This window comes from Pinus tabuliformis, chromosome 1_2, assembly GCF_031772625.1.
Source record: "Pinus tabuliformis cultivar Carrire ecotype Pingquan chromosome 1_2, CPIR1, whole genome shotgun sequence".
NCBI lineage: Eukaryota > Viridiplantae > Streptophyta > Pinopsida > Pinales > Pinaceae > Pinus > Pinus tabuliformis.
This window is the reverse complement of record NC_142298.1, coordinates 684132228-684143631: the sequence shown is the minus strand read 5'-3', so window position 1 is coordinate 684143631 and position 11404 is coordinate 684132228. Positions and strand designations below refer to the sequence as shown.

Below are 11404 nucleotides of genomic sequence, written 5' to 3'. Positions count from 1 at the left end.
CTGATAGAAGTAATACAAACTAGGGTTTGGTCTCAACAACTTTTACCATCAATCTACCCCTAACAAGATGCGCTGACTTACTAGTTGATCTTGTGCACTTCACAACTCCACTGGTCGTATCCTGAACATATCTTCCCGGTCCGTTGGCTCCCGATCTTCAACAACACCAATCTACCTCTATCAATGATACTTTTGCTTTAGGTGACTGAGCACAACTCCAATCTGCTCTCTAGCTGAACATTAATGCATCAACAACCAAGGCGTAGGATCTTATGTTGAGTTGTTCACCACTCAGTTTGTGAACAACTCTACACTGCCCACTACTGCTCCTCATCTCCTTTCAGAATTCTTGCACACTAGCTTATCCTTAGTCCTTCAAGAACACAACTGTTAGGGACTTCTTTTGTTGCCTACTTGTGTTGCTTCAATGAGACAAAGTTATGGCATGGAGGACTTCCACCAATCACTGTCAATAATCCTTCTTTAACAACAAACTTTGGCTAGTCAAATTGCTTCATTGGCCTCCTCCTTTTCCTGAGCAGCCCTTCTATTTCCGTTCTAACAGTCCTCAAATTACTTCTCAAGAGAATTTACTTAGGGCGTAAAGCAAGCCACTACAACCCTCTAAAAACTGTTCTTTTGGATACTACAAATACTGTCCTTGACTAGGACACCAATCCTGTACTTTTCCTCCTTGTAGATTTCCTCTTATGTTCTCCAAAACCCTTGGATCTGGGCGAGATTATTTTTTAAAAACTCAACCCTAACTAGCGCAACCTAAAGCAGATCCTACCTACATACAAACGATTCCAACAACCTTTGATTTTTTCACTCCTAGTGAAGATGAATGCTGCCTAGCTTTGGCTGCCAAGTAGGCTACTCGACCCTCGAATAGTCATAATTTCGTCCACTTGCAATACTTCAAAAATTTCAGTGTGTCAGAGAGTGTTTGCTTCGGTTTTCATTCTCAGATTTCGTCCTCAAAGTCTCTGCCTTGTCTCCTTTTACTTGTTGTCATTACCTGCATAACCACAACCCAAAAAAGTCTCAAAACCAACCCTAACCAGACTTGATCCTTTCTCCTTCTTGGTTGCGGACTCGTCCTCCTATTTCAGTATTCACATGAGGAATAAGTGTCTTGATTGGGTGAGGAATGAGGGTCCTCCACACTCCTATTTATATCATTCCTTAGGGTGATGTTTAACCTTCTCAAATTGTCTGTTCAATTCAAGCCCGACTTGAAGCTTAAGACAAGTTCACCCACATAGTCAAATAAAATTTATATCCACTTAGTGCAGAAGGCCTCTCTTGTGCTACAAGCATCCCCTTGTTCCTTTAAGGGTGCCCTACAATCAAGTGCCAAGTGTACAAATGCATACACGGTTTCAAACCTGCAAGCTTGGTTGCAAAGGCAACACGCTTGTGCCCTACTATCAAGTGCCAAGTGTCTAAATGCATACACAGTTTCAAACCTGCAAGCTTGGGTGTAAAGCTGACACGCTTGGGTTCTTAGCCCTCAAGTGACTTAGTGGTGCCAATTCCTCCACAACCCTATAGGCTAGGATTTGGAGTACCTCCCAAGTTACCAATCTCAACATGTTCAATAGGTTTAAATTTGATTGGATCCCTCTCACAAATATGATTATTTATCTTTTGATAACATTGATTGCATGATTCCTAAAAGAATTACGTCTAGTTTAAAAAAAATTATATACTTTGAGATATAGCATGAAATATAAATGGACTGGAATTAAGTTGGTTCACAAGTTCATGCCTTCAACTCTCTATTTTATTTTCTACCATAATTCTAATATTTAAAAAAATATTATATACTTTGAGATATAGCATGAAATATAAATGGACTGGAATTAAGTTGGTTCACAAGTTCATGCCTTCAACTCTCTATTTTATTTTCTACCATAATTCTAATATTTTATTTCTATCTACTGCAGATGCTTGGTTCCAGTGAGAAGAAATATGTAAAATACAAAATGGATTATCCCCCTTTATATAAAAAAGCTCAAATCCAAGTCTGTTTCACATTATGATTGATTGTTGCATTACACTTTCCAGTTTAACTTGAATAATGAGTCTAATATCTTATTATGTATCTGTTGTAGATGGCTTGTTCTGGTGAGCATGAGTAAGTGGAATACAACATGGAATGTCTATACTTATATTGCAAACTCTAGATGAGGTATGTTTGCAATTATGAAAAATTATTTGTTTTGAATTATGCTTGCCATTACTATTTGTGTCTTTATTTTAACCTTATTAACACCACTTTTTTCCCTTTCAGGGGCGGAGAGGACACTACAATAGAGATAATGTGCAAAGGGGAAGTTTGCAATTTTTTGTTTGTTGTTGTCTACATGATTTGTTTTTGTTGATGTTCATGCCTTCAAACTCTCTAGTTTGATTTTTATTAGAAATCTAATATTTTAGTGTGTATCTATTGCAGATGGCATGTTCTAATGAGCATGAATACGTGAAATACAAAATGGACTCTTCCCTTTTTATAACAATATCAAAGAAAGTCGTGTTTCTTATTATGATTAATTATTGCATACCCTTTAGTTTAACTTATATAACAATTCTAATAGCTTATTGTGTATCTTTTCTAGATGGTTGGTTTTAATGAGCACGAGCAAGTGGAATAGAAGATAGTGTCCATCGTTATAAACAAACTCCAGGTGAGGTCTGTTTCCTATTATGAATAACTATTGGTTTAGAAATATGTTTAACATTACTAATTTTCTGTATATTTTAACCTTATTCAACCCATTTTTTTCCCTTTCAGCGGAGGACAACACATTGCATCGGAGATGATGTGCCCAGGGGATGTTTGCAATTTTTTCTTTGTTCTTTTCTGTATGTTTTGTTTTGTTGAGTTTGAGCATGGCCATGTTGTGTTGTACTCCTTTTACTTTTTTGAATTTTTTTCTTGTTTTTGAATTTTAGTCTTGGTTTTCTTTGTTGGGTGTGTTGTACTCTTGCTTTGTTTTGTTTTGTTGTATTCTTGGTTTCGATTTTTGGGTGCGGAAATGAATGATGCAGAGTGAGAAAATTGAGGTTATTCTTCATAAATGAAGGTGAGTTAAGATATCTACATGCAATGCACTTCAATTAAGAGAAAATTGAGTTTATTGTTCATAAATGAAGGTGATTCAACAAATCTACATGCAATTCACTTCAATTAAATGTATATTCAGTAATTTGTGGCGCCATTTGTTTGATTATGCTCTGATAGTCAACTATATTGATATTTTTTATGTAGTGAACAACTACAATCATATGGTTTACAAAGGTCAAGTGGTGAAGATGCACTAGACATTCTACAAACATGGCATAGAGGATGGGTGAAGCATACTTTTCTCCTGCACAATACTAGTCCTTTAATACCCTGAAATATTTGTTAGGTGCACAATGATTTATCATTTTTTCATGGTTTCTTGGTAGTATGATCTTGTCCATCGGTGTGAGATTCAATATATTTCCTAGAACTTTGATATGAAAGAAATGGAAATGTCACATTGGCTTATTTTTCATGATTGTTGATGTTATAATATTAGCAAGGGAGGGTAGGTATGTGTATGGAGGGTAGGTATGTTTATGGTTAATTCATCGTTTTGTATATTTATCCTTTAAGCTCCATGGTTTATTCGTGATCTCATATATAATATTACATTGTGCAGCGAGTGACTAGAATTGTAGTGTTTGGGAGGATCGAGTGGAGAAGATAGCCTAGGAAATGTAGATGCAACAGAGAGGATGGGTGAGTCATGCTGTTTTCCAACAAAATATTGTTATTATTATTTGATAGTTTGATGTTTTATCCTTCTAGCATGTTTCTCGAGTAGTACCACTTAAATAATGGTTTTACATATGCATAAAATGGTATGTTTAAATTTAGATGCTAATTTGGTCCACATCACACACACAACACTATACTTGGGATCATGGCCCTCATACAATCACTGATACAAGTAATACAAACTAGGGTTTGGTCTCAACAACTTTGACCACCAATCTACCCCTAACAAGATGCACTGACTTACTAGTTGATCTAGTGCACTTCACAACTCCACTGGTCGTATCCCGATCATATCTTCCCGGTCTGTTGGCTCCTGATCTACAACAACACCAATCTACCTCTATCATTGATATTTCTGCTTTAGGTGACTGAACACAGCTCCAATCTGCTCTCCAGCTGATCATTAGTGCATCAAAAACCAAGACATAGGATCTTATGTTGAGTTGTTTACCACTTAGTTTGTGAACAACTCTAGACTGCCCACTATTGCTCCTCATCTCCTTTCGGAATTCTTGCACACTAGCTTCTCCTTAGTCCTTCAAGTACGCAACTGTTAGGGACTTCTTTTGTTTCCTACTTGTGTTGCTTCAATGGGACAAAGTTATGGCATGGAGGGCTTCCTCCAATCACTGTCAATAATCGTTCTTCAACAACAAACTTGGGCTAATCAAATTGCTCCATTGACCTCCTCCTTTTCCTGAGCATCCCTTCTATTTCCGTTCTAATAGTCCTCAAATTACTTCTCAAGTGAATATACTTAGGGCGTGAAGCAAGCCACTGCAACCCTCTAAAAATTGTTCTTTTGGATACTACAAATACTGTCCTTTCCTAGGACACCAATCCTGTACTTTTCCTCCTTGTAGACGTCCTCTTCTGTTCTCCAAAATCCTTGGATCTGTGCGAGACTCTTTTATGAAGAACTCAACCCTAACTAGCGCAACCTAAAGTAGATCCAACCTACATACAAACGACTCCAACAACCTTTGATTTTTTCACTCCTAGTGTAGATGAATGCTGCCTAGCTTTGGTTGCTAAGTAGGCTACTCGACCCTCGAATAGTCATAATTTCGTCCACTTGCAATACTTCAAAAATATCGGTGTGTCAGAGAGCGTTTGCTTCTGTTTTCATTATCGGATTTCGTCCTCAAAAATATCTGCCTTGTCTCCTTTTACTTGTTGTCATTACCTTCATAACCTCAACCCAAAACAGTCTAAAAAACAAACCTAACCAGACTTGATCCTTTCTCCTTCTTGGTTGCGGACTCGTCCTCCTATTTCAGTATTCACATGAGGAATAAGTGTCTTGATTGGGTGAGGAATGAGGGTCCTCCACACTCCTATTTATATCATTCCTTAGGGTGACGTTTAACCTTCTCAAATTGTTTGCTCAATTCAAGCCCGTCTTGAAACTTTAGACATGATCACCCACATAATCAAATAAAAATTATTTTCACTCAATGCATAAGGCCTCTCTTGTGCTACAAGCATCCCCTTGTTCCTTTAAGGGTGTCCTACAATCAAGTGCCAAGTGTCCAAATGCATACATGGTTTCATACCTGCAAGCTTGGGTGCAAAGGCGACATGCTTGTGCCCTACAATCAAGTGCCAAGTGTCTAAATGCATACACGGTTTCAAACCTGCAAGCTTGGGTGCAAAGCCGACACACTTGGGTTTTTAGCCCTCAAGTGACTTAGTGGTGCCAATTCCTCCACAACCTTGTAGGCTAGGATTTGGAGTACCTCCCAAGTTACCAATCTCAATATGTTCAATATGTTTAAATTTGATAGGATCCCTCTCACAAATATGATTATCTTTTGATAACATTGATTGCATTATTCTTAATAGAATTAAGTCTAGTTTAAAAAAAATTATATACTTTGAGATATAGCATGAAATATAAATGGACTGGAATTAAGTTGGTTCACAAGTTCATGCCTTCAACTCTCTATTTTATTTTCTACCAGAATTCTAATATTTTCTTTCTATCTAATGCAGATGCTTGATTCCAGTGAGTAGAAATACGTAAAATACAAAATGGATTATCCCCTTTTATATAAAAAAGCTCAAAGCCAGGTCTGTTTCACATTATGATTGATTGTTGCATTACACTCTCCAGTTTAACTTGTATAATGAGTCTAATATCTTTTTATGTATTTGTTGTAGATGGCTTGTTCTGGTGAGCATGAGTAAGTGGAATACAACATGGAATGTCTATACTTATATAGCAAACTCTAGATGAGGTATGTTTGCAATTATGAAAAATTATTTGTTTTGAATTATGCTTGCCATTACTATTTGTGTCTTTATTTTAACCTTATTCAAACCACTTTTTTCCCTCTCAGCAGCGGAGAGGACACTACAATAGAGATAATGTGCAAAGGGGAAGTTTGCATTTTTTTGTTTGTTGTTGTCTACATTATTTGTTTTTGTTGATGTTCATGCCTTCAAACTCTCTAGTTTGATTTTTATTAGAAATCTAATATTTTATTGTGTATCTATTGCAGATGGCATGAATACGTGAAATACAATATGGACTCTCCCCTTTTATATAACAATATCAAAGAAAGTCGTGTTTCTTATCATGATTAATTATTGCATACTCTTTAGTTTAACTTATATAACGATTCTAATAGCTTATTGTGTATCTTTTGTAGATGGTTGGTATTAATGAGCACAAGCAAGTGGAATAGAAGAGAGTGTCCATCATTATAAAAAAACTCTAGGGGAGGTATGTTTCCTATTATGAATAACTATTGGTTTAGAAATATGTTTAACATTACTAATTGTGTGTATATTTTAACCTTATTCAGCCCATTTTTTTCCCTTTCAGCGGAGGACAACACATTGCAGGGGAGATGATGCGCGGAGGGGATGTTTGCAATTTTTTATTTGTTTTTGTTTGTATGTTTTGTTTTGTTGAGTTTGAGCATGGCCATGCTGTGTTGTACTCCTTTTCCTTTGTTTTGAATTTTTTTCTTGTTTTTTGAATTTTAGTCTTGGTTTCCTTTGTTGGGTGTGTTGTACTCTTGCTTTGTTTTGTTTTTTTGTTTCTTTAATGTTTCTTGTAGTTTTGTCTTGGTTTCGATTTTTGGGTGCAGAAATGAATGAAGCAGAGAGAGAAAATTGAGGTTATTCTTCATAAATGAAGGTGAGTCAAGATATCTACATGCAATGCACTTCAGTTAAGAGAAAATTGAGTTTATTGTTCATAAATGAAGGTGATTGAACATATCGACATGCAATGCACTTCAATTTAAAGTATCTTTCAATAATTTGTGGCGCCATTTGTTTGATTATGCTCTGATAGTCAACTATATTGATCTTTTTTATGTAGTGAACAACTACAATTGTATGGTTTACAAAGGTCAAGTGGTGAAGATGCACTAGACATTCTACAAACATGGCACAGAGGATGGGTGAAGCATTCTTTTCTCCTGCACTATACGAGTCCTTTAATACCCTGAAATATTTGCTAGGTGCACAATGATTTATCATTTTTCATGGTTTCTAGGTAGTATGATCTTGTTCATCAGTGTGAGATTCAATATATTTCCTAGAACTCTGATATGAAAGAACTGGAAATGCCGCATTGGATTATTTTTCATGATTGTTGATGTTATAATATTAGCAAGGGAGGGTATATATGTGTATGGTTAATTCATTGCTTTGTTTATTTATCCTTTAAGCTCCATGGTTTATTCATGATCTCATATATAATATTACTTTGTGCAGCGAGTGACTAGAATTGTAGTGTTTAGGAGGGTCGAGTGGAGAAGATAGCGTAGGAAATGTAGATGCAACCCATAGGATGGGGGAGTCATGCTGTTTTCCAACAAAATATTGTTATTATTATTTGATAGTTTGACGTTTTATCATTCTAGCATGGTTCTCGAGTAGTACCACTTAAATAACGGTTTTACATATACATAAAATGGTATGTTTAAATTTAGATGCTAATTTGGTCCACATCACACACACAATAAATAACGGTTTTACATATACATAAAATGGTATGTTTAAATTTAGATGCTAATTTGGTCCACATCACACACACAACGCTGTGCTAGGGATCATGGCCCTCATACAATCACTGATACAAGTAATACAAACTAGGGTTTAGTCTCAACAACTTTGACCAGAATCTACCCTTAACAAGATGCGCTGACTTACTAGTTGATCTATGCACTTCACAACTGCACTGGTCGTATCCCCAACATATCTTCCCGGTCCGTGGGCTCCCGATCTGCAACAACACCAATCTACCTCTATCAATGATACTTCTGCTTTAGGTGACTGAACACAACTCTAGTCTGCCCTCCAGCTGATCATTAGTGCATCGACAACCAAGACATAGGATCTTATGTTGAGTTGTTCACCACTCAGTTTGTGAATAACTCTAGACTGCCCACTACTGCTCCTCATCTCCTTTCGGAATTCTTGCACACTAGCTTCTCCTTAGTCCTTCAAGAACACAACTGTTAGGGACTTCTTTTGTTACCTACTTGTGTTGCTTCAATGAGACAAATTTATGGCATGGAGGGCTTCCACCAATCACTGTCAATAATCCTTCTTCAACAATAAGCTTGGGCTGGTCATATTGCTCGATTGACCTCCTCCTTTTCCTGAGCAGCCCTTCTATTTACGTTCTTGCAGTCCTCAAATTACTTCTCAAGTGAATTTACTTAGGGCGTGAAACAAGCCACTACAACCCTCTAAAAACTGTTCTTTTGGATACTCCAAATTGTTAAGTTTAGGTATGTTCTATGCTAGAGCAATTTATTTTAATTTTCGAGATTAACAATCACATCAGCATTAAAGTAAATTGCAGATAGAACATAAATATAAATCGCAGAAGACAAGCCAAGACAAGAGGACACAAGATGTGGCGCCAGCGAGGGACACACCCCACAATGTGGGGAAACCCTTGATCAATTCTTTTTTTATGTTCTTCTAATTTCAGGAGAGAAAGAGAGAGAGATAGTACATTTACAATAGACGTCAACATTTTGACTTTTGATATCTGCAGAGATCAGTTGAAGACATGTTGCTTCAACTGATTCTCTAAGGTGACTCCTTCACCTATCATAGTGCTGCCTCTTGTTTAGTTGTTGCACATTACCGCCTTGCTGTACTGTCACATGTGTTGAACCTTGATCACTGCGCTGCTCTCATCTTCATTCTGCTCATCATGCTGCATCTTCCATGGTCTTATTCATCATCAAGCTGCCCATGCTCATGATCTCATTCATCACTATGATGCCCATGATCTTGTTCATCATGCTGCCAATTTTCATATCATCATGCATACAACTGTCTCATGTATGCTTACTGTTCCTAGCTGCTCCATTAAGCTTGCTGTCCCAACTGTTATGATGGTGACTGGTTAGGGCACCTCAGATTGCTGCAGTAGTCCTCAAACAATCATCCGAACACTGCAGTAGTCCTCAAACAATCATCCGAACAACCCTTAGTCTCAACAACCATTCCTGGTGTGGTTACGCTGAAGATTAAGGCACTCCAAAACTTCCCATGCTATCCCTTGTTTTGGTGGTATGGCTTGCGGCCTACCACACAGCCTGGCTGTAGCTTAACAGCCCATGTATCAAATAGGGATACTCTATTGACTGCGGTTAAATATCATAAAGACCGTAGCTATGCGACTAGATGATCCTTCCTTTGTTGCTGCATATATACCTCCATGAATTACGGCGTAGGGCAATCTGCGTCTAGAAGATTGTGTTACAATCATAGGTTTATCATTCTATGACCATGACTGTTGACAGTCTTCATGAATTGCGTGTAAGGTCTATGCCCTGCATATGACAGTATTGAAGACAGTGAATGCGTGATAAGTGTTTTCATGCCATGCGTATATATATCTGCGTATGTACAGGTGTTCCATTACAACATATAAATTCCTTTCCTTATTGTGGCTAGGTGTCTCTTTTGCCTGCAGATATATCTTCATGACCTGCGTTGGACATGTCTCCTTTGATGCGTGAACATGTCTCCTTCCTGCTGCGTGAACAGGTCTCTATTGATCTCCATTGACTATGTTGAAGGAGTCTCCTTGTCCTTGTGTTGGATCAACATACGTTGGCTAGGGCATCATCTGTGGCTAGGGCTCCTTCTAGGCCAACGTATTCTTTTGTTCTCTCCTTCTCCAAAAACCCAAGACGTGGAGAGGAGATCACCTCAAGAATACACATCTAAAATGACTTCAAGTCCTCACCAATTTATACTAAAACTTGGATGATGAATATACACGTCTATTGGGCTTCTTAGCCTACCCAAGTTGCTGGCCGACTTGACAATTTGATTTATAACATAAATAAATTCATAACTTCATAAATACTTATCAGAATCGGATGATATTCAGATCAATCCTACACCTCTCAATGAGAGGGATCCAATAAAAATATCAGCTACCATAAATAAGATGACCCACATGGAGTTTGGCCTTTGTTGCCAATTTTAACACAAATACTGCCCTTTACTAGGACACCAATCCTGTACTTTTCCTCCTTGTAGACGTCCTCTTCTGTTCTCGAAAACCCTTGGACAGTGTGAGACTTTTTTTTGAAGAACTGAACCCTAATTAGCGCAACCTAAAGCAGATCCAACCTACATACAAACGACTCCAACAACCTTTTATTTTTTCACTCCTATTGTAGATGAATGCTGCCTAACTTTGGCTGCCAAGTAGGCTACTCGACCCTCGAATAGTCAATATTTCGTCCACTTGCAATACTTCAAAAATCTCGGCATGTCAGAGAGTGCCAGCTTCTGTTTTCATTCTCAGATTTCGTCCTCAAAAGACTCTGCCTTGTCATTACTTGCATAACCACAACCCAAAACAGTCTTAAAACCAACCCTAACCAGACTTGATCCTTTCTCCTTCTTGGTTGCGATCTCGTCCTCCTCATTCCTATTTATATAATTCCTTAGGGTGATGTTTAACCTTCTCAAATTGTCTCCTCAATTCAAGCCCGACTTGAAACTTAAGACAAGTTCACCCACATAATCAAATAAAAATTATTTTCACTCAATGCATAAGGCCTCTCTTATGCTACAAGCATCCCCTTGTTCCTTTAAGGGTGCCCTACAATCAAGTGCCAAGTGTCCAAATGCATACACAGTTTAAAAACTGCAAGCTTGGGTGCAAAGGCAACACGCTTGTGCCCTACAATCAAGTGCCAAGTGTCCAAATGCATACACGGTTTCAAACCTGCAAGCTTGGGTGCAAAGCCGACACGCTTGGGTTCTTAGCCCTCAAGTGACATAGTGGTGCCAATTCCTCCACAACCCTGTAGGCTAGGATTTGGAGTACCTCCCAAGTTACCAATTTCAACATGTTCAATATGTTTAAATTTGATTGGATCCCTCTTACAAATATGATTATTTATCTTTTGATAACATTGATTGCATTATTCCTAATAGAATTACGTCTAGTTTAAAAAAAACTATATACTTTGAGATATAGCATGAAATATAAATGGACTGGAATTAAGTTGGTTCACAAGTTCATGCCTTCAACTCTCTATTTTACTTTCTACTAGAATTCTAATATTTTATTTTCTATCTACTGTA

At 37.5% G+C, this 11404-nt stretch overlaps 2 long non-coding RNA genes across 2 annotated transcripts; both read left to right on the top strand.

Moving 5' to 3' along the window:
* The first annotated feature begins 2309 nt into the window (after positions 1-2309).
* Positions 2310-6054, top strand: LOC149207571 (uncharacterized). The gene is made up of 6 exons (XR_016252673.1): positions 2310-2698; positions 2801-3092; positions 3278-3419; positions 3696-3775; positions 5810-5887; positions 5978-6054. It is a non-coding gene; the product is annotated as an uncharacterized LOC149207571 (long non-coding RNA).
* A 277-nt stretch (positions 6055-6331) lies between these two features.
* On the top strand, positions 6332-7264 carry LOC149207570 (uncharacterized). Its single transcript, XR_016252032.1, has 3 exons — positions 6332-6542; positions 6645-6962; positions 7149-7264. It is a non-coding gene; the product is annotated as an uncharacterized LOC149207570 (long non-coding RNA).
* Positions 7265-11404: the final 4140 nt, after the last annotated feature.